This window comes from Mustela nivalis (assembly GCF_964662115.1).
Source record: "Mustela nivalis genome assembly, chromosome: 15".
Taxonomy (NCBI): Eukaryota; Metazoa; Chordata; class Mammalia; order Carnivora; family Mustelidae; genus Mustela; species Mustela nivalis.
The window spans coordinates 46,499,566-46,525,882 of record NC_139034.1 but is presented as its reverse complement, the minus strand read 5'-3'; the positions used below and the strand labels follow the sequence as shown (position 1 = coordinate 46,525,882).

At 33.6% G+C, this 26,317-nt stretch overlaps 1 long non-coding RNA gene across 1 annotated transcript in view; it reads right to left on the bottom strand.

Annotated features, from left to right (window-relative positions):
• Positions 1-1,062: 1,062 nt before the first annotated feature.
• Positions 1,063-26,317, bottom strand: part of LOC309849170 — a 61,422-nt gene continuing 36,167 nt past the window's right edge. Inside the window, exon 4 of the long non-coding RNA XR_014303535.1 lies at positions 1,063-1,269. This is a non-coding gene — a long non-coding RNA (uncharacterized lncRNA). The remainder of the gene's footprint in view (positions 1,270-26,317) is intronic.

The following is a 26,317-nucleotide window of genomic DNA, read 5'->3' as shown; positions in this document are numbered from 1 at the left end:
CAAGGGGCAATTTGCAAACCCTGTGAGGATCACAAAGTGCTGGGTTATAAATAGTATGACTTGAGTTACAAATCATTGTCAAACCAAACATATTTCCTACTATGACAGAATAATGGACTTGATTCCTTCAATCTACAATAAGTGAAATGGAGCTTGACCTCAGGAAGTCTTTTAACTCTGTCCCACATGGCATACTCATCAACAAGCTAGGAAAATATGGGTTAGGTCATGTAGTTGTTGACTTGATGTAAAAGTTGTTGGAGTGTGGTACTCAAAAGGAGTTATTGATGGTTCATGGTTGACCAGGAGGTATGGAATGAAGTAAAGAAAGTAGTTGGTCATTGTTTGAACAAGCTGTTTTGTGTCAGATGAGATTTCTAAGTCTGAAATAATTTCTAGTCTTACAGATGATAGGTAACATGGCGTATTTGCCAACTTCTCATTGTATATCCAACTAGGAAAATGACTTAATTTAGGGACTATCATGTATAATAACATATATTCAAATACATATTCAGTGTGTGTGTGTGTCTGTGTGTGTGTGTATGCACTTATAAATATATAATATTTATTCAAATATAAATTCAGTATATATATATGATGTATTTACATTTATGCAATGGTTTATAATAAATATGATATATACATGAACTTTATATATATATGTGTGTGTGTGGGTGTCTGTGTGTGTGTCTGCGTGCGTATATATGTATTAAATAATGCCCCAAACAATTCAAGTACATGGTAAAGTCTGATAGCACTTCCTGAAAGATACAAAGTGATAGCCAGAGGTTGGGTAGCATTTGGGGTTTCATTAAAATCAAATTTTTTAAATTTTATTAAAAATAAAGCCATAACTTTCCCAAAAAGAATTGAACTTAATTAATTCTAAACCCAGTTAAACTCACTCTAACCTTTAAAACTTTATACTATTGGGAGTGCCTACTATTAGTGGCTCAGTTGGTTAGGCATCCAATTCTTTTTTTTTTTTTTTTGAAGATTTTATTTATGTATTGGACAGACAGAGATCGCAAGTAGGCAGAGAGACAAGCAGAGCGAGGAGGAAGTAGGCTCCCCACTGAGCAGAGAGCCCGATGTGGGGCTCCATCCCAGGCTCCTGGGATCATGACCTGAGCCGAAGGCAGAGGCTTTAACCCACTGAGCCAACCAGGTGCCCGAGGCATCCAATTCTTGATCTCATCTAAGGTCTTGATCTCAGAGTCATGAGCTTGAGCCCTGTGTTGGGCACCATGCTTATCATGGAGACTACTGAAAAAACAAACAAACAATAACAAAGAAACAAGTTTCTTAACCACTCCAAACCTAAACTTCTGTAAGTGGCATAAATACAGCTAACTCCATAATTGTATTGATAGGAGAATTGAAGAATTAATAGTAGCTGTTTCTATCAAGTGCTCACTGGATGAGAGGCATTCAGGGAGACTCAGTCCCTGCAACAGATCTCTGCAACACATCATAATATTATATCTGTTTACAGATGGGAAAATCAACATAGACTTTATAGGACCTTGCTCAAACATAACTCATAAATAGTTGAACTAGGTTTTGCTATTAACCCCATATTCTTCTATCAGTTAGATATTTGTACAAATCCAAAATACAGACAAAGAAAATCAATAGTTAAGTATGCTATAGTCAATAATCATAATAACTATTAATGTTATCTGGTTCTATTCATCTAACATCTCCCATACAGCATCTAAACTTAGAGGCTTTTTTTCCTAGCAATATTTAATGCTGGTGAGACATGAGAAGCTCAAGCCACTCAGTAGGAGCTTTTGACCAAGCTAGAAAGTAGTCATAGGGGATTTATAACTTTGAGAATAAATTTGATGAAAAAGAAGACATCAATGTAGAAAATAATATACATTCTATTTTGGAGGCATGAAAAATAAATATCCATCTTTAAAAATGATAATTGTGTTCATACAATTGTGAAGAGAAATATCATAAAAATCAATGTATTTTTAATTTAAGGATGAGTTTCAGAGTCACAGTTTATGCAGAATAGCCATCATCTACGGTGACACAGGCACATGATTTCTAAGTCAAGTATTTAATTGGCTCTTTCTTCAGGTTTTCTTTTTCTTTTTTATTGCCTTCTTTTCTCATTTAAGTTGAAGCTGAATAAATTGGTATTGTTAAAAGGAGACCACAGTCCCCAAATGGAGTCACTTGTGCTAAACTCATGTCATCAAACCAAGACTTAATACTAACCTAACTGCAGTTTCAGCTTTCCCTGGAAATGTATTCTTAACCAGTCAATCTGGGATTACCTGGTCAGTGCTAGTGAGGTAATTTGCCTGATAGACCCTCTGCCTTCCTTTAACAGAAGGTGACTTTATGTGAAACAATGTACTCCAAGTGAGTAACTTCCTTTTTCTGCCCACTTCTGCCTATAAAAGTCTTCCATTTTGTGTGGCGACTTGCAGCTCCTTTATATTTGCTATATGAGAACCTGCCCAATTTATGAAACATTGAATAAAGCCAATAAGATCTTAAAAATTTATTTAGTTGAACTTTGTTTTCTTAAGACTGAAATTATCCTTTTATGGAAAAATATCTTCTAAACTACAAAGCAAAATCTCTACCCAAGATTCAGTGGATATCAAATGTAGTTCTTGGCAAAGGCTGATAGCCCTGAAATAATTCATTTTTTTTAAAACAAGGTTAGCTTTCAACAGTTTTACTAATAGTATACTCAAATCTCAAGTGAACAATCTCACTTACAATTCCTATTGATTCTCTCTTCTGATCTTGCCAAATGTAAGGTTTTGTTCTCAAATCTATATTTCCTTTGGAGTTAATTTCAAACAACTAACTTCAAATCATGTTTATGCTTTATGTCCTGTTTCACTATATGGCATATCAACTGGAGGATGGTTTGGACAATGCTTAATAACATTTCTAAATAATGACACTGATAATAAACTATAACTATTAACTTTCATTTCTTCTAATTTCTAAATCTATTTTTCTATCTCATGCCCTTAGTTCCTACTGAATCTATAGCAGTGTGAATTTTTGGACATAATTATATTTTTTAACCATGTTTCTAAAGGTAAAAAAAACTAAAGATACAGATATTTCTGGTACTTAAAGCCATTCTTTATTTCATGCACATACACACAAACATACACATATAATTAGATATAATCACAGACATGATAAATGTATGGATTATGGGATTAAAAAAGACCTTTTGATGAAACATGATGTTAGAAATAAAGTAATGGTCAAAGTAACAATTGTTTAAAGAGGCAAGTGTTCATAGAAAACCTTATATACAGCAAACTGTGTGTTCTCAGTATGTTCTACAGCGTCCATTTTAGGGTCCTGTCTATAGTAAAGATATTGTCAACAAACCTCACTCAAAGAACATCCAACATACTTCATAAATCATTAGATTGATGGACTCTGAAGGAAATTTAAGATATATCATTATTGTCTTTATATAGATATCTCTGGGAAAATCAATCTCTCTTTTTTGTTATATACATAAACTATATATATACTATATACACTATATACACACTATATATATAATATATATGTATATATACAGTCACATATATACACATATAATATACATTATCTATATACACATGCACACATACATACACCCTAGAATGAACTTTGCATATGTGTTATACCTTTGTTTTAAATTAAAACTAATTTTTTAAAAATGTTGCCATTATTATTTTATTATTATTATTATTATTATTATTATTATTAAAATTATCTCACTATGTGAGAAAACTACACAGAACCTACCTATTCAGGACTGGCAGAGAAATTAAAATATGTGACATAACAGACATATCAAGGTGGAGTCACTTGATTGACAAGTTGATGGAATAGTTAAAGCAAAATAAAATTAAAAATTATGGAGAGCACGTATTGCATGGAGCACTGAGTGTGGTGCATAAACAATGAATGCTGGAACACTGAAAAGAAATAAAAGAAAATGAAAAAAAAAAGAAAATGAACAGAGGGAAAAAATTAAATTAAATTAAAAATTTTTAGGATGACATTGGGATTTTTAATATTTGATGTAAACTTAGTTCTGCAGTATCATATGGGTTAAAGGAAAGACCCATAGTTCATTGGAACTCTGGAAATAGGCCCATATATAAGAACGTTTGAATATAGACAAAAGCCAGTTCAATGGAAAAATGATTGAATTTTTACCAAATGGCCATGGAACAATTGGACACTCATCTCCAAAAATTAATAGACCTCCATGCATTTCTCACAAAACATTTAAAAATGAGTACAGATTTTCCATTTAAGCCTATTTGAACTCAAATGAGTCATAAGCTTAAATGAAAAATCTGTACTTCTAATACTTATAGAAGAAAGTGTAGAGGAACAGCATTGTGATGTTGGGATAGGCTAGATTGCTTAGAGAATAAAAACGTATAAGTTATTTTCGAAAATTAATAAATAAGACTTTATCAAAATAAAAAACCTCAGCTATTCATAAGACACTAAGAAAGTGAAAATAAAATGCATAGACTGGGATAAAATGTTGGAGAAATATAGATCTATAAAAAATTGATATCTAGGTAATAATACAAAAATTACTTTTACAATTAAATAATAAGAAAGCACACAACCCTGTTAAAAATGGGCAAGGTATTTGAATAGTCACTTCAGTCCATAAATAGTTGGCAGGTGAGTAAGTAATGAAAGCAAAAGTATGAAAGCAAAATCCATTTTCTCTCAGGGCATTATAAAACTAAGAAATAACAAAGTAGAAAAATGGTAAATAGATGATGATTTAATACTTCTATGAGAAAACTAATTATCTTTCTAATCCTTAAGAATGAGTATTAAAAGTAAGGAGTTTGCAAGTATTCTGTATATAAGAACTTGGTAAGGAGACAGAAATAGAAAGGTAAAGAAACCATCAACTCCCATAGTTAAGAGAAACAAAGGAAAAAGAAAGGGGAGGAGGGTCTAGCGGGTAATGTTGCATCCATCACATATCCTGATCTTACTAAAAATTCCACAAAGGATCGCATTCATTTGCATTTCTATGAAATTATTACAAATATACAATTGATTTTCATTACTAGCCATAGCTATGTTCCATAAAGTTGCCATGAACCTTGAATCAGCTAATGAATACTGATCCACTGATCCCAAGGGAAATACGAAGTTAGGTTCCTACAAACCTCTTGTCACAACATGTTTGTCCACTGCTCTGTATACAAACTTGTTTTGGTGTCTTTTTGTCCAATGATATCTAATTTAATATCAATTGATTCATTAATATGGAACTCATGGCCAACAGCACTATGGCTTGTGCCTGAACAAAACTTACTGACATATGTATTTTATCTGTAAAGCACAACACACCCTATTCATGCCTAGGAATGCTACACAGCATGTCAGTAAGATTGGGGCTATTTTAAACAGTGAAAACACTAACAGAAACCTCAAAAAATGCGAAAAGCATGGCACTAGGCAGACTGCAAGAAAGGTTACTTGTTTACAGTATGAGGGCTAAAACGAGAAGGCAAAGCATCAGTTTTTTCTCCCTCCCCTGAGAACATACACATCGAGCAACTAAAATTTTTTGTTGTCAGTATTGACTCATGACAAACTAATCTGAGTGAGTAGAATTCTCAAATATGGAATTTGTAAATAATGAAAATCAATTGAATTTACAAATGTGAATAATGAGAATCAAGTATATTGATGTAAACCTAAAAAAATGTATATTAAGAGGTTTCTGGTATTTTTTTAAAATTTCACTAATCATGATTTCTAGATACAGAAAAATAACATGTAAAATTATTGACTCTCTTTGGAGTAAATTATTGTTAGTGGTGATGGCTTTTTATTATAATGCTAAAAAATGATTCCAAGTCAATTGAAGAATTAACAAATGCATTTTTTCTTTTTTAAATTGCACTGTGAAAAAATTTTTCAAGTATGGAATTTAGTGATTCATTACTTCTATACAATACCCAGTGCTCATCACAAGTGCCCTTCATCTATTTGCCCATTATCTATTTAACCCATTCCCCAACCCATTTTTCCTCCAGCAACCCTCAGTTCACTATAGTTAAGAGTCTCTTTTATGGTTTGCCTCTCTCTTTTTTTCCCCACTATGTTCCTCTATTTTGTTTATTAAATTCCACATTTGACCAAAATCATATGGTATTTGTCTTTCTCTGACTGACTTACTTCACTTAACTTAATACTATCTAGTTCCATCCACATTGTCACAAATGGCAAGATTTCATTCTTTTTTATTGATGAGTAATATTCCATTATATATGTTTCACATATATATCACATTTTATATATATACACATATATATCACACATATATACCATGTAATATTCATTATATATATTTTATACATACATACACATCATGTATATATGCATATATACATTTTATATATATACATATATATGTATATAATTCCATATTTATGTGATATAGATATATAGATGTATAGATATTGCAAAGATACAACAATATCTTTACCCACTCATCAGTCAATGGGCCTTGAGCTCTTCCTATAATTTGGCTATTATTGATAATGCTACTATAAACATTGGGGTGCCTGCCTCTTCAAATCAGGATTTTTCTATCCTTTGTGTAAATACCTAGTAGTGTAATAGCTGGATCATAGGGTAGCTCTATTTTTAATTTTCTGACGAACCTCCATATTGTTTCCCAGAGTGGCTACACCATCTTGCATTCCCACCAACAGTGTAAGAGGGTTGCCTTTCTCCACATCCTCCCCAACATCTGGCCTTTCCTGACTTGTTAATTTTAGCCATTCTGACTGGTGTGAGGTGTATCCTGTGGTATTGATTTGTATTTCCTGATACTGAGTGATGTTAAGTATTTTTTTGTGTGTCTGCTGGCCATTTTTATGTAATTTGATTAAGTTTAATATCTCATGTTTAAACTTACCTGGTTGAATATTGCTAGATAGTTTATTTAATACCAGTTGGTATAGTCTGAATGCTTGTGTCCCCACCATATCCATATGTTGAAATCTGAATGTCTGATGAAATGACTTAAGGAGGTGAGGACTTTAAGAGGTGCTTAGGTCATGACGGTAGAGCCTTCCTGAATAAGAATAATGCTCTTATAAAAGCATCCTACAGGGCTCCGTAGCCTTTTCTGCCATGTGAGGATATAATAAAAGGGTGCCAGCTAGAAGCCAGGAATAGGGCTTTCACCAGAATGCAACCATGTTGGCACCATGATCATGGACTTCGTAGCATCTAGAACTGTGAGAAATATACATTTCTGTTTTTAACAAGGTACAAAGTCTGTGGGATTTTGTTAAAGCAATATGTGCAGACTTAAGATACCAGCCCATCTATTAGATAAAAAGATTTCTGCGAGAACTAATTTTATTTTCCCATATAAACTATTATCTTTCTCTCATCTGAAATAGGCAATTAAATGTATTGAAAGATATAAAGTCTTTGGTGATATCATACGTAATCAAAAATTGCTTTCACCCTGTTTTGTGGTTAAAATCACACCTCTAATGAAATTCATCATATAGCAAAAACAAGTCACCTTTGTATTCATTAGTAATTATGTAACAAATTAGAACTCTAAAATTTAAGAGTTAATCATTAAACATACTATATATTTAGAGCATTCTTTAAATCACCAGTGCCCATTTTTTGGCATTACTCTCACAAATTCTTTTATTTTAACCCTGTTGAAAGTCTCTGCTATATGATAATATTGATGAAGAATATGGTGTAAAATCATTGTGATTAATTAGCTATTGAGTTTTTAAGTTAAATTAAAGGCTAACTTAACATCAGTATGAGCAATATTACTTCAGTTTGGGCCAATGAATGATTAACATATTCTATATTTTTAGAAAACTGTTTTAAATTATTGTTTTCCCAGTCTTCCTAAATTCTACTTCCTTTCCTCCCTCTCTCACAATAGGAAAGCATAAAACCTGGAAATGTAATGAATGTATATATTCTCTTCATTTCTTATTAAAACATGACTTCTCAAATCTTCATTATAGGTAGATTACTAAAGAAGGTGTATACTCTAACTTTCAAAAAAGCTAGCCAAAACCCTAATAAGCAGTGTTTGGGAAATGAATTTAAATGGTTAATTACAAGAAAAAATTTAACAGCTTTAGTCACAGTATTTGATCTACAAACATTTCCAAAATATGTCAAAGCTTTTTATATGTCAAATATGTCAAAACATTTCCATAATACATCTGTACAGAATTGTGAACAAACACATTGTTATATTTTTTTGCAAACAGTCTCAAACAAAGCACAGTCAGCTCAGTTCTATGATGTCATTCAGGGACCTAGTTTCTTTTAACTTGTTTATTAATTCTAAATTGATTGATGTCCATTGCGTGCTCTAAGCTGGCCCTTTATCATGACTTTAAGTTATAACTTTCTAAAAGAGAAAGAGAGGAAGTGAGGACCTAGTAAATGCTTAGGGGATATGCAATTTGATTACTAAAAGGAAAAAATGAATACTGAAGTACATTTACAGCCCTTAGTTCTTCTTTCTCTGTTTGTTTGTTTGTTTGTTTTTAACTGAGATCACAGTGTATTAGGAGGATCTTTCTGATAAAATTCCCTCATGTTGACTCATTCTGAGGAAATAGGGGAGAATGACTGCAATGAGAAGCACACTCTTTTGGCAGTGGCTGATGGATGGACCATACTATATTCATATCTTAAAGAAGGTGCTTTTGTCTAAATTTGGAATATTTTAAGAGGTTGTTTATATTTTATGTTCTTTTAACACCTGTAAAAGAAGGTAGGAAATAGGTATTTATGTAGGAAGAAAGGAAACAATAATTATTTTAGTGGGTTTAATTTTCTGAATTTGTTAAAATTTTTATCTTATTTATATTGTTAAATTATGACCTACTGACAAGCTTTAAGGTCATACCTAGGTAAGGTAACACTCAGGGGAAAGATGAAAATAGATATTTTAGTCAAAATGTTTTTATTTATGACTGACACTGAGATTTTCTTTCTTCTTACACATGGCACTTTAAAATAACTCACACATTAACTTAAAATTATCATCCGTAATCTTTTGAAACTACCCACTAACAGAACAAGTATTGTCTTGGAAAGGATTGTGCTATCACTGTCGAAACCTTTAAATTTAAATATGTACATAATACAAAGAAAAAATTTCTTTGATGTATTTTGGTATTACAAAATGTTAAAGCTTCAGAATATATATATATCTATATACATATACATATACTTATATATATATATATATATATATATATAAGTCATGTTCTAACTGGATATCTACATGCAAAAGAATAAAGCTGAATGACTTTCTATACACAAAAATAAACTCAAAATAGACTGAGAACCTAAATATGAAACCCAAGACCATAAAAATCCTAGAAGAGAACACAGGCAGTAATTTCTTTGACATCAGGTTTAACAATTTTCTATATATGTCTCCTGAGGCAAGGGAAACAAAAGCAAAAATAAACTATTGAGACTACATCAAAATAAAAAGATTCTGTACAACAAAAGAAACTAACAAAAAGGAAAAAACAAAACTAAAAAGAAAGAACTAAAAACTAGAAGAAAAAAAAAAGAGGAAACTAACAAAACAAAAGAATCTACTAAATGGGAGAAAGCATTTCCAAATGACATATCCAATAAGAGGTTAGTATCTAAAATATATAAAGAACTTATAAAACTACAAACACCAAAAGACAAATAATCCAATTAAAAAATGGGCAGAAGACATGAACAGGCATTTCCCTAAACAAGACATCCAGATGACCAACAAACATATGAAAAGATGCTCCACATCACTCATCACCAAGGAAATCCAAACCAAAACTACAAGGAGATGTCACCTCACACTTGTACGAATAGCTAAAGTGAAAAACACAAGAAACAATGAGTATTGGAGAAGATGTAGAGAAAAAGGAACCCTTGGATATTGTTGGTGGGGATGCAAACTGAGGAAAATAGTATGGAGATTCCTCAAAAAGTTAAAAGTAAGGGGTGTAAACCTGGTGATTCACAGACCTGTACCCCTGGGGATAAAAATATATGTTTATAAAAAATAAAAAATTAATTTAAAAAAACCCAAACCAAAACAAACAAACAAACAAACAAACAAAAAAGTTAAAAGTAGAATGGCCCTATGATCTAGTGATTGCATTAGTGGACATCTACCTAAAGAATACAAAACATTAATTTGAAAAATATATACAGCTCTATGTTTATTGCAGCATTAGTTACAATAGCCAAATTATGGAAGCAACTTAAATGTCCATAGATAGATGGTAAAAGAAGAAGTGGTGTATATGTATACAATTGAATATTATGTGCCATAAAAAGCATGCAATTTTGCTATTTGCAGCAACTTGGATGGATCTAGAGAGGATAATCCTAAGCAAAATAAGTCGAGAAAGACAAATACCATATAATTTCACTCATATGTGGAATTTAAGAAACAAAACAAACAGATACAGAAAAAAAGAGACAAACCAAGATTCTTAACTACAGAGAAAACAGATGGTTATCAGAGGGGAGGTGGTAGGGGATGAGTGAAATAAGGGATTAAGAGTAAACTTATCATTATGATTGTTGATTAATGTATAGAATTGTTATATCACTATATTGTACACCTGAAACTAATATAATATTGTATGTTAACTATATTGGAAAGTAAAATAAAAAACTTAATAAAATTTTTAAAAGCTTATATTCTATTAAACCAAAGGGAAAAAAGTCATGCATTTTTATATTAAAGCATATTTTTTTTAAAAAGTGGGTGTAAAATTATACTCAAGGATATAAAAGGAAAAAACACAGTAGTATTTTAAATTTTCCTTGTTATCACCCCCCCTTTTTTTTTTTTTTGCTTAGATTGATAATGCACTTTAGATGCTAAAAATAGTCATTTATTTAGCTTAAGCTTTTGAAAATTTAAGAATAAAAATAGGGGCATTGGCTTTTTTATACCCAAGGTAATGCTAAATATTTTATTTTTATTCAAGTTTTTATAATGTGCCCGAATTGAATTCATTTCAATTGTTATATGGCTTCACTGATCTAGAAATGAATAAAAATGAATGGTTTACTAATTACTTATGATAATAATACTTAAATAATATAAGACCTATTATTTTTGTGAGGTCTCTTTTTCTGTTTGATTTAAATTTTGCTGTACCTCCCACTATGACTGTTCTCACATAAACTTATTGGGAAGGCTTTTAGCAAGAATATAGTTTGTGGGAGAGGAGTTTCTGGAGAGGTTTGAACTAGAAAAACTCAGAGATGCAAAAATGAAGAGAGACCAACAGAGAGAAGTTCTAGATTAAAGAAGAAAAGTAATATTTGGAAATCCAAGGTTGGAGAATTTGAGTCCTCATAGTTAAAATTATTTGAAAGAAAAAAAGGACTAAAGGAATTTCCATCTAGGAGTAGGAGTTGATATGGGCAGGCATAGGCTGTGTTTAGTCTGAAATGAGTATATGAGGCATATAATTGAATATTTGGAAAAAGATCAAATTTATATGAATTATATGAACTTACAAAAAAGTGATTAAAATCTTTTGTAGCTTCTGACAATTCATTTCAGGGGTTTTTAATTTCAGAGGTAGGTCAAGTCATGTTATCAAAGCATAATTAAGTGAAATTGACACACTGTTTACATTTAAGTTTTAAAATAGTATTGACTCCCTTTGCATACCTAAGGCAAAAAAAAAAAAAAAAAAAAGAAGAAGCCAAAACTGAAAGGATATATGTAATATAAAGATTGTTTCTAAGAATATTTTTAAGTAAAGAAAATATATACAGAGAGAGAGAGAGAGAAGGGGAGAGAGGGAGAGGTACTCTGAAAGGGAGACAGGAAACAGGAGAGGCAGGAAACTAAGAACTTTCAACAAATAAAAACAAGAACAAAATAAATTAGAACACATCGGGGACGCCTGGGTGGCTCAGTTGGTCAAGCAGCTGCCTTTGGCTCAGGTCATGATCCCAGCGAACTGGGATCAAGTCCCGCATTGGGCTCCTTGCTCAGCGGGGAGCCTGCTTCTGCCTCTGCCTCTGCCTGCCATTCTGTCTGCCTGTGCTCGCTCTCTCTCCCTCTCTCTCTCTGATTAATAAATAAAATCTTAAAAAAAAATAATTAGAACACATAGTTTTGCTAAACAGTATGAACCTTTATACACATGTGATTTGGTTCAAGAACTGTCATGAATCTTCACAAGAAAATGAGAAGTATTTTGGAATACTTTGATGAAGGATAAATCAAAGTCATAGTAGTTAGAAAAAGTTGATGGGGTATGATAACATGATAAAAAGCTTTGCAAGCTTTTAGTAATATACTGTTGAACATAATGAAAGAGAGAGGTGGGTGAGAAATAATTGCATAATCAATACTATGGGAACTATTTAGGAAAGTTGAATACCTCTTGATAATTACGGTTACTATTAATGTGGAATATTTTTCCTATTATGTGGAAAATGGCAACAATTATATTTGAATATTTAAATACTCTGATATTTCATCAGATTCTCACTTCACATCTTCTATCTATAATATTTAAACATTATAATCATAATTCTGAAATATGACTCAAAAATATTTTAAACAGTTTAAAAATAATTGATTTAAAGGAACAGTGACAGTAGAGTGATATTCATTAAAAGACTACTAACATCAAACAATGTTGAGAAACTGATTATAATTACATATTTTATTTACTGGATTTAAAATTCTACATGCTTTAATTAAAACCTTGAAAAAACAAGAATGTAACACAGAAGATGCAGTTAAATATGTAAATCATACAGCAGTCTTGATAAGAGAAATAACATTTTCCTTATTTTATACTCCATCTTGTTAATCAGTTTTAACCTCTATTAATTTAAATGTTATAAAGTAAGATCTAGATAAAGATGCAAGAATGATTCTAGATCTCCCATAGTCCACATTTCCTATCGAAGAGTATTATCCCATCCCTGCACCCAAAAACATTTTTGGTAAGCAAGAAGATAATGAAAGATATTATCTACAACAAAAAAAGCAAAGCTACCAAAATCTCGTATACAATAAGAGGTCAAGGAAAAAGAGACTTTGGCAGAGCTCTCTGGCCTATATCTCTACACCAACACTACAGAAATAAACTTGGAAAAGAAGACAGGTTGGCCAAATCCTTGAACTGCTTATCAACATACTTGAATTCAAGATCATTGAAAGGAGAAGATACACAGGTAGCTAGCTGAGGAAAAATAAAAGTGTGGAGGAAGCCCATGAGTTTAAACCTGTCTACTTCTCCACCAAGATCTCAGGAGATTGAGGAGTCAGTCCCTGCACTCATTCTCCAGCAGCCTTAATAGTAAGTAAGGAGCATAGAAAGACAGAATGACCGATATTCACAGAGCTAATCAACACCAAAACCTGGTGTTTTGGAGACCTAAAAACAAAGACACAATAAACAGCAAATGACCCTCTGAAAAGGAGGAAGATAAACTGAGATTTCCAGGAAAAGATCCTTCTCCATTGCAAACTATTACAAACAGGGTATAAAAATATAAGTACTTTTACCTCATCCATCTTTGAAGTCAAGTGCTGAGGGCCTCTGAAAAGTCACTTCAGTGAAGTAGGGGAGGTAAAATAACTAAGCAAAGGTTCAGATGGAAGGTAAATTCCTAAGCCTATGCTTAATTATTGGCCAATATGATACCGGAAGTTATATTTGTACAGGACTATGTTCTATGTGTCTAGGTGGAAAAAACACTAAAATTCCTCAGGAAACACTTCAGAGACACCAAAAATAATTTTAAAAAGTTGTCCAGTAGATAGGTGGAAAAAATGTAAATTAAAGGAAAACATCAAGCTGGTGTTTGGTTTTTCCACAGTAGGAGACAATAGAGTGATGATTTTCTTATTCTGAGGGAGAGATTTTGACTGAATAATATCACTCTTAGCCCTGTTGCCATGCGATAGTCTTTCCCTTTTGTTAAATACAGGAAGAAAAAAAATACGTTTGCCGAAATGTGATTCCATTGTGAACTTGTGAGTTGTGCTTATGTCAGTTCACAAAAAGACATGGTGCTGGGGAACACTCACTGAAAGTAGATATCATGAAATGGAGCCCCACACTGTTGCCTGGAGGATCTTAAGTCACTTTGACAAGTGGCTGCAGCCTCCCCTTCCCATCCAGAGATGGGTCTTCAGCTAAGGGGTTTCCAAACACTGTATTCCACATTATTGTTAACTTTCTAGTTGCTAAGAAAAACAGGTTCCAACAAAACTTCCAAGACTTGACATACACTTTACAAGCAGCCTTCCTTGCTGAGACTGTCAAACCACAGTTTTTTTTAAATTTGACCTAAATCACAAATCTTTTTTCCCAAATCCTATATCAGTATTTCCTCTTCTTTTTTTGTGGTGATAAAAATGCAGTTGTTCTTCTCAGATGCCCTCCTTTGCTGTGACAAATTAATAAATCCACCTTTGTTGGACTATAGTCTGTCCCTTATGGCCATTATCAGATGAAATTTATCCATATTAATAAAGCTATCCTTATAAATATGAGATAGTTATCACTCACTATTTGTATTTCTATTTTTAAAGATTTCTATTTATATATTCAAAAGGTATCTTGAATATTATTGGCTTAGTGTCAATGTTTACATCTGGAAGAATTTTTTTCAATTTATTTTTTTACTTTATTTTTACTTTTTTACTTTATTATTACATTTGTAATTTTTATAAAATCAATTAAATTATCTTTTAAAAATTATGAGAAGATTGTGCTGATAATGCTTTGAATTCAGATATTTGTATACATTCATTAATTTATTAATTTTTAATTTTAATTTTTTAGAGAGAGAGAGCATGTTCTCACGAGGATGGGTGGAGATGGGAAAGGGGCAGAGGGAGAGGAAGAGAGAGACTTTAAAAGCAGGCTCCATGCCTAGCACAGATCCCAACTCAGGGCTCCATCTCAGGACCCTGAGATCATGACCTCAGCCAAAACCAGAGTTGGATGATTGACTGAGCCACCCAGATGCTCTGTACATAATTTTTAATTGAAATCTTCCACACATTCACAAGGGAGTAGACTCTTAGTATTTCCTTAGTTTTCACTCCATTTTTTGCAGATTGTTTTTATTCTCCAGTAATATTCAATAAGTAATAGATTATGCCATTACTCTAAATTCAATCATTGTTTCTATATTCAGGGGTGTACCTTATAGTCCAAAATTATTTCTCCAAGTTGTATTTATCATTGTTGACAAGGAAAGCTATAAAACATCTTACCTTTTTCTCTGGAGAACTCTTGTAAATAAGACAATGAAAAGAGGAATATTTCTTTATATTAGGGCTGCCATCTTTTCTATGTTTGCCTAGAAATTTAAGAAATACTCTCTTATTTTATTTGTTATTGTATAAACATAGGTCCAATCTAGTAAAAATATATGAAAATTACCTAAATTACATCATAAGGGACTGAGGAACAAATGAAATTTCCAACAAGGATTAAATATTTAAATAGTTATATATATACTGAGGGCTCCTTAATTCTCATCTGTCAATGAAGTTTTCATGTGTGTATCTTCAAGACAATTATACAAATATTGTTACAAGTTTTCCTCAGAATATAAGCAATGTACTTGTCTTGGTTAGTTCTATGAAGAAATATAATATCCTTACAGCCTTCAGGAATACATTTTTAGTTTCACATATTGATGGGACTTACTAAGCTCAAAATTTAAAAAGATTTAGAAATTCTTCAAATGTATACTAAGCAGAGTGAGTTATACAATGTAATCATAATTAATTTTGTATTTTTATTATATTTAAAAGAATAATTTTCTATAGTTTCCTACTATTTTGTATTATTTGCCAATTGTCTGAAAAGATGTGCCACTCATAATCATCATTTAATTAGTTGCTTCTTTTCCTAAAATAATATTAGCTCTAAATTATACCAAAGTCTTGATTCTCTATTGATTTTCAAGATCAGAAGTAAATTTATATATGTTGAGGTTTAGTGCTAAATGCCATCTTAATCATCTAAAAACAGAGTGAATTAAAATTCTAAAATAGAGAGAAGACCTGTACACCTGGAGATAAAAATATATGTTTATAAAAAATAAAAAATTAATTAAAAAAAAGATACATGTATTAAAAAAAAAGAAAAGAAAAACACTTTTTGATTCTTGTTTCAATTTACATCTAATATGAAAGATCGAACTTGACCTTTAAAACTCATACATGATCTTTAACATTGTTTTGATAAATAATCCAATGATGTAATGAAACAGTTGCTAGTGTAAAACTCAAAGAAAGAACTACTTCTGTTTTTTTTTTTTTTTAAATGGACAAAAGGAAAATAAAAATAGAAAGAGACATGGAAGGAGGGAGGAAGGGAACAAGGAAAGAAGGAAGGAAGAGAATCTAAGAATACACCCTGTGGATTCCAGAAAGGAACACTATGGGACCAGGAACCATGTTTCTTTAGGAACCTAGTATTTGAAATTGCCCTTGAAATGTTAACATTTTAACAGAGAGTGTTGGAACAGCAGTATATTGTAGATGGAAGGTAGAACAAGAGTTAGGCACAAATTTGGAAGCCTAGGTCATAGTAGGATACACAATATATAGCCAAACATGGAGAAGTAAGTTTGGAAAAGGTTTCTATAGGTTAAGTTGCAGGTTTTGGTCATAATTTCATAGGCAACATAAATAGTGTTGAGTATTATTCTTCAGACAAAGATGTTCACAACATCTCACTATTATTATTATAAATAATGTCTTCATTTTAAGCCAGTAATTTCTTTGAGTTTATTTTTATTTCTCCTAATTTGGATATTTAGATACTTTATAATTTTATAAGTATTAGGTTTATAGTAGATAGAAAAGGATTATTATTTCCTCTTTGCACTTCCCTATCTGGGCTGAAAAGTGCATTTTTTTCCCCAGCATTTACCATAGAGTTTTTTCTACTTAATATGACAAGTTTGCTCCCCAGTTTGGCTCAATTTTAGCCATGTCACAATCAAAGATATACCTTAATAGATCATGCTTAATATTGATCGCTTTTAAACTGTGAAGTTTTTCATTCATTTCAGACTGCTGTTGCCTCTATAGTCCTAAAATATGTCATACTCTTACTATAAATACAGATTTGATTTTATTATCCTTCATTTCATTCATTTACTGATAATATTAAGTTCCTGTTATGTTCCAAGGAATTTGAAAACTTTTTTTTATAAGTGTATTCTTTTTTTTGTTACTGTTTTATGATAGTCACCATAAAATACATCATTAGTTTTTAATACAGTTTTCCAAGATCCATTGTTTATATACAACACCCATTTGATTAAATCAATGGGCACAAGAGATTTGGTCCTTGCCTTAGTGAAGCTAGAGTCCATGAGAAATCCAGAATTACTGGATGTCTCCCAATATGGATCTCCATGGATCTGACATATTTCTGCATGTCTTGTAACAGTTCTAGATCCATATAATTTTTTCATGGGTGTTAGTATACCAGACAGTCTTGGAGGATAGAAAAGTGTCTCCCTCCAGGGTGGAGAGCATATTTGTTTCCTGACCAGGATAGTAAAAACACTATCTTTCTCCCAGATAAAGTTCGAACAGGTTTTCTAGCAATGCTTTCTAAAAACTGGGTTTTCTGGGGCGCCTGGGTGGCTCAGTGGGTTAAGCCGCTGCCTTCGGCTCAGGTCATGATCTCAGAGTCCTGGGATCGAGTCCCGCATCGGGCTCTCTGCTCAGCGGAGAGCCTGCTTCCCTCTCTCTCTCTCTGCCTGCCTCTCCATCTACTTGTGATTTCTCTCTGTCAAATAAATAAATAAAATCTTTAAAAAAATAATAATAATAATAAAAACTGGGTTTTCTAAGTTTGTGGTTTTCCAGTCGCGACACAAACCTGCTATTTGCACTACCTCCACTTGAACACACCTCTTCCTCTCTGCTATGGGACTCCAGGGATGAGAACATGAAGTTCTATAGTCTGTTGCGCTAGAGTAACAAAAGCCTGTGAGTAACAAAAGCCCTTGTCTCTAGGATTTAAAAAAAAAAAAAAGGAATGTTAAATAATAAAACATGGAAGAGGAGAAAATTTTTTCCTTATGGAAGGAAAATTTTTCCTTGGCCAATTTAGTGTATATTGCTTGTACATCTGATGTTTAGTAGGAATTGATGTGTTTTGTGCTTGTACATCCTGTCCCATAAGTGCTTGAGGACATTATCCTCAACTGTTAAGAGCTACAGGCAGGGAAATGCTAATGTGACCCCCTCTCCTAAAATTTGTCACTAGGGAGTGGATGAGTATTTAGTGTGTGTGCCTCTGCCCTCTCATGTCAAAAGAAGCTTTCACACCCTAAGTGATGCTCTCTTGATGGGGAAGTAAGAAGTTTGACTCAATGGCCTGACTGTGGTGTTACCACTTTTCCTTCAGAAGGGGTGACTGATAAACCCTGACAAAATTCTGGTGTCCACTTGGCAGCTAAACTTTCTTTAAATCGTGTGGGTAGAATCATAATGAAAACCTCTGTCTCTTCCAGCCCCGTACTACTAACTTGGAATCCCAGTACCTTATTGCTCATTGGGTATTGGAGACAATACAAGTGTCAGTGACTGGTGATTTTCACTGGAGTCTCCAGCAAAGAGAAGAAGCAGCCTCCACCTCAGAGAATCCCCTTCTAGCTTTCACCTTCGATCTTTCCTGACAGGATCCCTGGGTACACACCTGTGAAAAAGCAGTTATAAGCTTGCTGCTGTGCTCTTGCTGAGAATAAACACGAGCCGTTGGGGGACTATTGACTCTGTAGCATGATACTCCAGTTTGGGAGTAGGTCAGTTCCAAATACAACCACTGACAAGGGAGGAGGAGACCACAGGGGCCTCTCTTATCAAATGTAAGTGGTATGTATATTCCAGAACTCACAGACCAGCTTGAGAGGCGCCTCAGGTTTACATGTGGGCTTGCGTGTAGACCCAAATCTCATTCTTTTCGCAACTGTTTGAAGTGTAATATTGGAAATGTTTTTTCCTTTCTAAAAAGGCAATTTATATTTATTTTTTTACATATTATTTTTGTTAATGTGACTATTCAATTAATCAAATTCAAATTTAAATTTAAATTTTGATTTAATCAAAATCAAATTTAAGTCTGTTCTGGAGAAAGTTCCATGTGCACTTGAGAAGAATGAGTATTCTGTTGTTTTAGGGTGGAATGTTCTGTATATATCTATGAGGTCCATCTGGTCCAATGTGTCATTCAATGCTCTTGTTTCTTTATTGATTTTCTGCTTCGATGATCTATTTCTGAGAGAGGCGTGTTAAGATCTCCAATGATTAGTGTATTCATATCAATATGACTCTTTATCTTGATTAACAGTTTTCTTATGTAATTGGCTGCTCCCATATTGGGGGCATAGATATTTACAATTGTTATATCATCTTGGTGGATAGTCCCTTTAAGAATGATGTAGTGTCCTTCTGGATCTCTGACTACAGTCTTTAGTTTAAAATCTAATTTATCTGATATGAGAATCGCTACCCCAGCCTTTTTTTGAGGCCCATTGGCATGAAAGATGCTTCTCCATCCCTTCACTTTCAGTCTGGGTGTATCTTTAGGTTCAAAATGGGTCTCTTGTAGACAACCTATGGATGGGTCTTGTCGTTTTATCCAGTCTGCAACCCTGTGCCGTTTTATGGGCTCATTTAGGCCATTCACATTGAGGGTGATTATTGATAGATACGTTTTTATTGACATCGTGTTACCTTTGAAGTCTTTCTTTCTGTAGATTGTCTCTATATTTCTGTTCAATGCTATTCTTGGGCTTTTTCCTCCTTTAAAGAAGCCCCCTTAATATTTCCTGCAGTATTGGCTTGGTGGTTGCATAGTCTTTTAAGCCTTGCTGGTCCTGGAAACCCTTTATCTCTCCATCCATTTTGAATGTCAGTCTTGCTGGATAAAGTATTCTTGGCTGCATGTTCTTCTCATTCAGTGCCCTGAATGTATCTTGCCAGCCCTTTCTGGCTTGCCAGGTCTCTGGGGACAGGTCTGACATTATTCTGATGGGCTTTCCTCTGTACATAAGGATCTTCTTTGTCCTAGCTGCTTTCAAGAGGGTCTGCCTACAATTATAATTCTTCATTCTTACTATTAGGTGTCTCGAGGACTTTCAAGAATCTGTTATCTTGGGGGGAAACCTTTCGGCCTCTAGTACATAAACGCTGGTTCCATTCACGAGATTTGGAAAATTTTCATGAAGAACTTGTTCCACTATATCTTCTAGACTTCTTTCTTTCTCCTCCCCTTCAGGGATTCCAATAATTCTGACTTTGGAACATTTCATGGCATCATTTATTTCCCTGATTCTGTTTTCATGGCTTCTAAGCTGTTTGTTCCAGGCTTCTTCCTGATCATTTCTCTCTATCTGATTGTCCTCCAGATCACTAATTCTATCTTCTGTCTCAGTTACTCTAGCATTGAGAGAATTTAGATTAGATTGGAACTCATTGAGAGCATTGTGAAGCTCATCCTTGGTAGCTTTCAGCTCTTCCCTAATATTGAAAACATGATCTCTGTTCGTTTTCAGTTTGGCCCTAATGAATTCCGTTTGGTCACCCATGGCTTTCTCCAACCTAGCTATTGCTTGGATAATTGTTAGCCTGAATTCTCTTTCTGACATATTGTCTATGTTGATAGCCGTTAGCTCTGTTGCAGAAGGTCCATCCTCTGTATTTTTCTTCTGTTGGGCATTCCTCCTCCTAGTAATTTTGGTGAGATATGGCTGAACGGGTGTAGCTGGGTGTATCAACTATGGTGCAGTCAAGGTGCACCCTGGAATGCTTCTGAGCAATCAGGGTTCCCCATCCAAATGAGAGGAAAAAGAAAAGGAAAAGAAAAAAAGAGAGAGGGAGAAAGACAGGAAAGAAAGGTGAGATAAAAGAGAAGGTTTAGCCCAAATGGGCCCCAAGGTAAGATTTATGAAGTATACAAACAGACATAAGTTAAATTCAGTTATTCTCTCCTATGCTATAAGTAATACATTTTACTTTTATCTAAGTATTCGCTGTAATTTTAATTACAGCACATAAGTCATCAATGTTCATATTTGTGATAAAAGTTTCTTGTGCTAAAATGTTTTCAAGGTCTTTTCTCAAACATCTATGGTTTGCAACACTTTGAGTGTTATTGTTAATCTCCAGTGTTAAATTAAATTGACTATCTCTTAAGGTCATAATGGGGACGAAATGGAAAAACTCACATAAAGGATTTAACATACTGTATAATAAGCTTTAATATTGGTTTTTAGTTGTGAGTATTTCTAGTTGTGAATAAACTTTAGATCAATCAAAAACCATTTCAGAAAATTATGTTATGATTTAGAATTCAAGAATGTTTTAGTTATTTCTTATAGGAAATATCTTCTTTCAGTGATGGCTATTCAAAAAGTATATACAAGTAATTTTGTAACATCAATAGATGTGTTTTATAATTATAACCACTATTCATATTTTACTGTAGCACTAAATAGATTGTATTATAATTTCCCTTTTTGTTACTTATTATTTCTCCTCACTAGACTTTGAGGATTTGAAGGACAAGGACTCTGATTTGTTCATTTTTGTATCTCCTGTATCTAACTAGGACAGAGTGAGTTCTTATTTGTTGATAGGATACAGGAAGATAAGAATGTATAAAGAAGTTTTTTATAGTTATTCTATATAAAAAAATTTAAAACTCTATAAAAGTGATATGTTAACACTCAGTAAAATAAATTTTTTGTGTGTCTTTCAATTTTAAAATATATGGCACAGGACACTACATAAAGGATAGATTCCTTTTTAATGAAGAATATTACATTAGCATAAAATACATTGTCAGAGTCATACAGTCTTAAAGTCCAAGAAATCTGGGAAAAATTATATGGTAATTATATCAAAACTTCACTATTTTAAATTATAGATCATGACAACTGCTCAGACTTTCAGGAATGACTGTAAGCACAGTACTAAACCTGAGAAACAAAGTAAATGAGAGCATAGGTTCTAGTATAAGAAATGAGAAAGACAATTCAGAGAATGTGAGGTTTAAAAAAATGTACAATTTTTATATAAAAAAAATTAAGCATGGCTCACTTGAGATACAAAACATTAAATGAGAAATAAAATTCCAAGTGTGCAACTATGGATTCAAATCAATTATTTATGATGGTTTAGGCTGTGCAAATCAATATGTGTACTGTATGAGGTAGCAAAAGAAAGATGCATCATTTGAATCCTCCCAAATATTGAATTAAATTGATTTGCTCCCATTTGGAACAACATTAATTTTAGTCTAGATTTATAAGCTACAATCTGATTATAGAGTAAACATTAAAATTAGTTAAAATGAGATTCGGGAGGAAAATATCCTAGGAAGATTATCTAATTTAAAGATTTAAATTTTAATATATATTTAGGTTACATACCCAATTTTTAGCAATACTGTATTGTTTCTAATAGTGAAGATTCTGGACACCTTTAAAAAGAACACTTACTAGAAATAATTGATTAATACATCTTTGAAAGTATGTATGTTGAACATTCCTGGAATAAGAATATATGGGTGTTCAATCAAAAATATTTCAGAAGTTGGGCGCCTGGGTGGCTCAGTGGGTTAAGCCTCTGCTTTTGGCTCAGGTCATGATCTCAGAATCACGGGATCTAGCCCCACACCCAGCTCTCTGTTCAGCAGGGAGCCTGCTTCCCTTCCTCTCTCTCTCTGCCTGCCTCTCTGCCTATAAATAAATAAAATCTTAAAAATATATATATATATTTCAAAAGTGACGTACATAGAAGCATGCTATATGATAATTTTCAGAAAATTGCCTAGTTCTGGTATTTGTCTGCCTCATCCCAACTCCAGCCAATGCTAGTGACTTTCTGACAAGAGTAACAATTGCAGAAGTTTCCACGACCATGTTATCTAAAGTCTGCAAGACGTTAAGGCACATCTCTTTAGCCACCTCCGTCTGGTTGTTATGGAAAGGACTTCAGACAGAATTTTCTATTGCAAAAGCTGTCAAGTCTGTGTACCTTCTTTCTTCTTTGCTTCTGCTCATTAATGATTTGCTTTGATGTTTGATGGTTCACCAGAGTCTAATTAGTGGAGTTATTGTACTTATTCTTTCCTAAATCATCTATTTTACTATTATGCAGTGCTATAATGAGTCATCTTCAAATTCTTCAAAATGCACAAATAGATTAAGTGACCAACTTTTTTCTTTTTTCCTCTGTATGTTGTCTATAGCAGAATTATGGGCACCATTCTTTCTGAGGTGGACACATACTTAGGAACTAGTGTTACTTGTGAAACAAAAAGCTAGTAATGTTGAAAACATAATTTTTTTAAAAAAAAAAGCAAATAATGTTGGATAGAGTTTGGTCTTGCAGTCTGTAGGAAAATGATCTGGAAGAGAATAGCTAGTTGGGATATGAGATTAAAATCAATGTGGCATGCATGTGAAGTAGACCTAACCCCATAATTCTAGATTGAAGATTATATACTGACAAGTTTAAGGTTGGAAGTGACATCATTTATGGAAACTTTCATTTATTCTATTCCCTCTTTCAGACCGTAGTAATGTTATAGATTTATCTGTTCATCCAAGAGCTTATCAAGTAATTTGTGAATATGATTTATACATAATGTATGACACTGCGTGGATGACCAAACAATAGTGTATGGAAGCTTATTTTCCTCATTCTTTTGTCGGTAAATATAATTTAAAACCATCAGGAAAATCGGTCATTAGTTGGTTAAGGTATAACTACTATATTTATAATTCCTATGTTTGCTTCCTTTTTAGAACCTTAAACATTTTAAATAGAGTGTTATATTGATCATTGTAATGGAAAATTATTCATCCATTCTGATCATAATGCATAGTATTCTTTCTGTAATCATATCAACTAGTGTATAGCTTGATTTTTTAAAAAATCTTATTTATTACAAGGCTCATAATCTAATTTTTCTTTACTTCCTTCCTTTTTTCATTTCTTCTTTCCTTTCTTCCCTTCCTCTTCTTTTTCTGTGAGAAACTGATTTGTCATCCAATTTTCATTTCTCTTAACTGAGCAAAAGCAATCAAATTGAGTGTTTTTGATCTATTAGCCCCAAAATACCTGTCCTAACATTAGGGTACCATAGTCAAAAAGAAATGATATAGAGATCTCTCTACCCATTTTTACTGTTAAGAGCGGAACTGGAGAGAAAGAAAATCTCTAGGTGTCAAGGTGGTCGATGAAGACAAGATGTCAAAGTTTTAGTCAAGCTTTTATTCATCTATAGTGGTAGTATAAGCAAAAGTTCAGAAAGAAGGTTAAGTTTCCCATGAATGATACCAGGCAAGGTTCAAATATATTAGCACAGATGAGGGAACTCTCTCACTGCTGAGGAAACCCCCAAACAAAAGGTTTCTGGCATTTTAAAGACCCCAGGACTACATGGAAGGAGAGGAAGAAGGGCTAGGAAGTTCTGAGTTCTGAGTGGAGTAAATGTCTTTAAAGACATCTCTACAAACACACCTGAGTAAGACCTCAGGCCAGCGCCCCAGTACAGAGGCCTGTGATTGGTGGCACCTAGGCTATGAACGCAGATACGTAGTATAGCATGTCCAGGAATGGGAACCTGGGTCCTTCAATACAACTCCCTGCAGAGGCTGAAATGCACTGTCTGTACACCAAATGGGTGTACAGAGAGCAGCTTTCACTTGGGAGGCTTGACAGGAAGAGCCTTTGTCATTGCCTCTGGTTTCACCTCAATGATTAGTCATAATGTTTTTGCCAGTAGCTGGACTCCTCAACTCCATCATTTGGTTTTTCGGTGCCTGGGTAAGAAACAGTCTACTCTGTCTGGCCCCAAATAAGTCAGACTTTGAGAGAACCTTGTAAATAGTCTTAGGCCACAGAGACCATGGTCATAATCAAGATTACTCCAAGCAGGATGATCGCATTTTCTGGTGGAGTAAACATAGCTATGAATACCAACTATTATCCAGCCAGGAAAACATGTCAATAGTCCATTAAGGTCACCTTAAAAAGCCAGGAAGTTTCTTCTTTAAGCTTCTGGATAAATCTTTTTTTGACCTGGCTCGAGGCATCAACTTCAGCACAGCACAGCTCTGGCTGGTAAGTTGAAGGTAACCTAAATGCTTTCCAAGGCTGAGGTGACTCCATGCTAGTCAGGGTGCACATACAAGAAATACAATCCCAGAGGGTCCATTTGGTCACCTGGAAATGAAGAGTTTAGGGCTCTTCAGGCAAGACAGACATTAATGAGGCAGTCCGTTTAACTGGAACCCCAACGTAGCCTGCCAGTAAGGTATCTTCTACCTTAAGGTCCCAGTCCAGACCAAATAATTTAGTTCAGTCATTGGTCTTAGAGGGACGACCTGAGGCATTCAGTTTCAAATATTTCGGTTTGTCTGTGATATCAGCTGTGAGCTTCATGAGTTTAGACAGCATATGGAGATGTTCTGTTAGAGATTTGTAGGAAGTGAGGTCATCTTTCTTTGTGTCACTAAATTGCCATGTGTGAGCATGGACCCAGAATTTCATTTGTTCTCAAAGCAGTCACAACAGCTTGGAAAAGTAGCATGGGGAGTTTTTCTTTAGAAGGAGAGAAAGCTTTCAGGAACAGTTCTGATAAATCAAGGTATTAATGTCCTTTTCCCCATCTCCCACACCTGCCCCTACTGCCAGGGTTTTGATTTTCCTTATGGTGGTGCTTGCTGAGTGTGTCCCATTTAGTAATCAAAACTTCATATTTTCTCAGTCATTTCCTATTCTTATCTAGCTCTTCATCTGAAATGGTCATATGCAAAAAAGACAAAGCATTTTTACAGAGAAAATGTGTTTATATAATTGAAGTGGAAAGATACATCAGAAAGAATCTGCAAAAAATCTTGGATTTTTAAAAGGTTTATATCATCCTCCACTTTTGCTGTTTAAAAGCCAGGCTGGCCTCACATCTATCTGTATCTCCAGGAAGGGGATCAAAGAGGATGGAAGGTCAATTAAGTGTTCCTCACAGTGCCTAAGGTGTCAATAGCTGTAACATAAGATCATCCGATTGAGGAAGGGGACAGACAACCTGATTGAACAAATGGTGTAAGTTTCCCTAGCTTCCTGGATACCCCTTTGTTGGATCATTAGATGACCTCAGCCAGCGAGTCGGGGAGTAAGGGAAAGATCATTTATCTATCCTCAGAACTGAAAAGT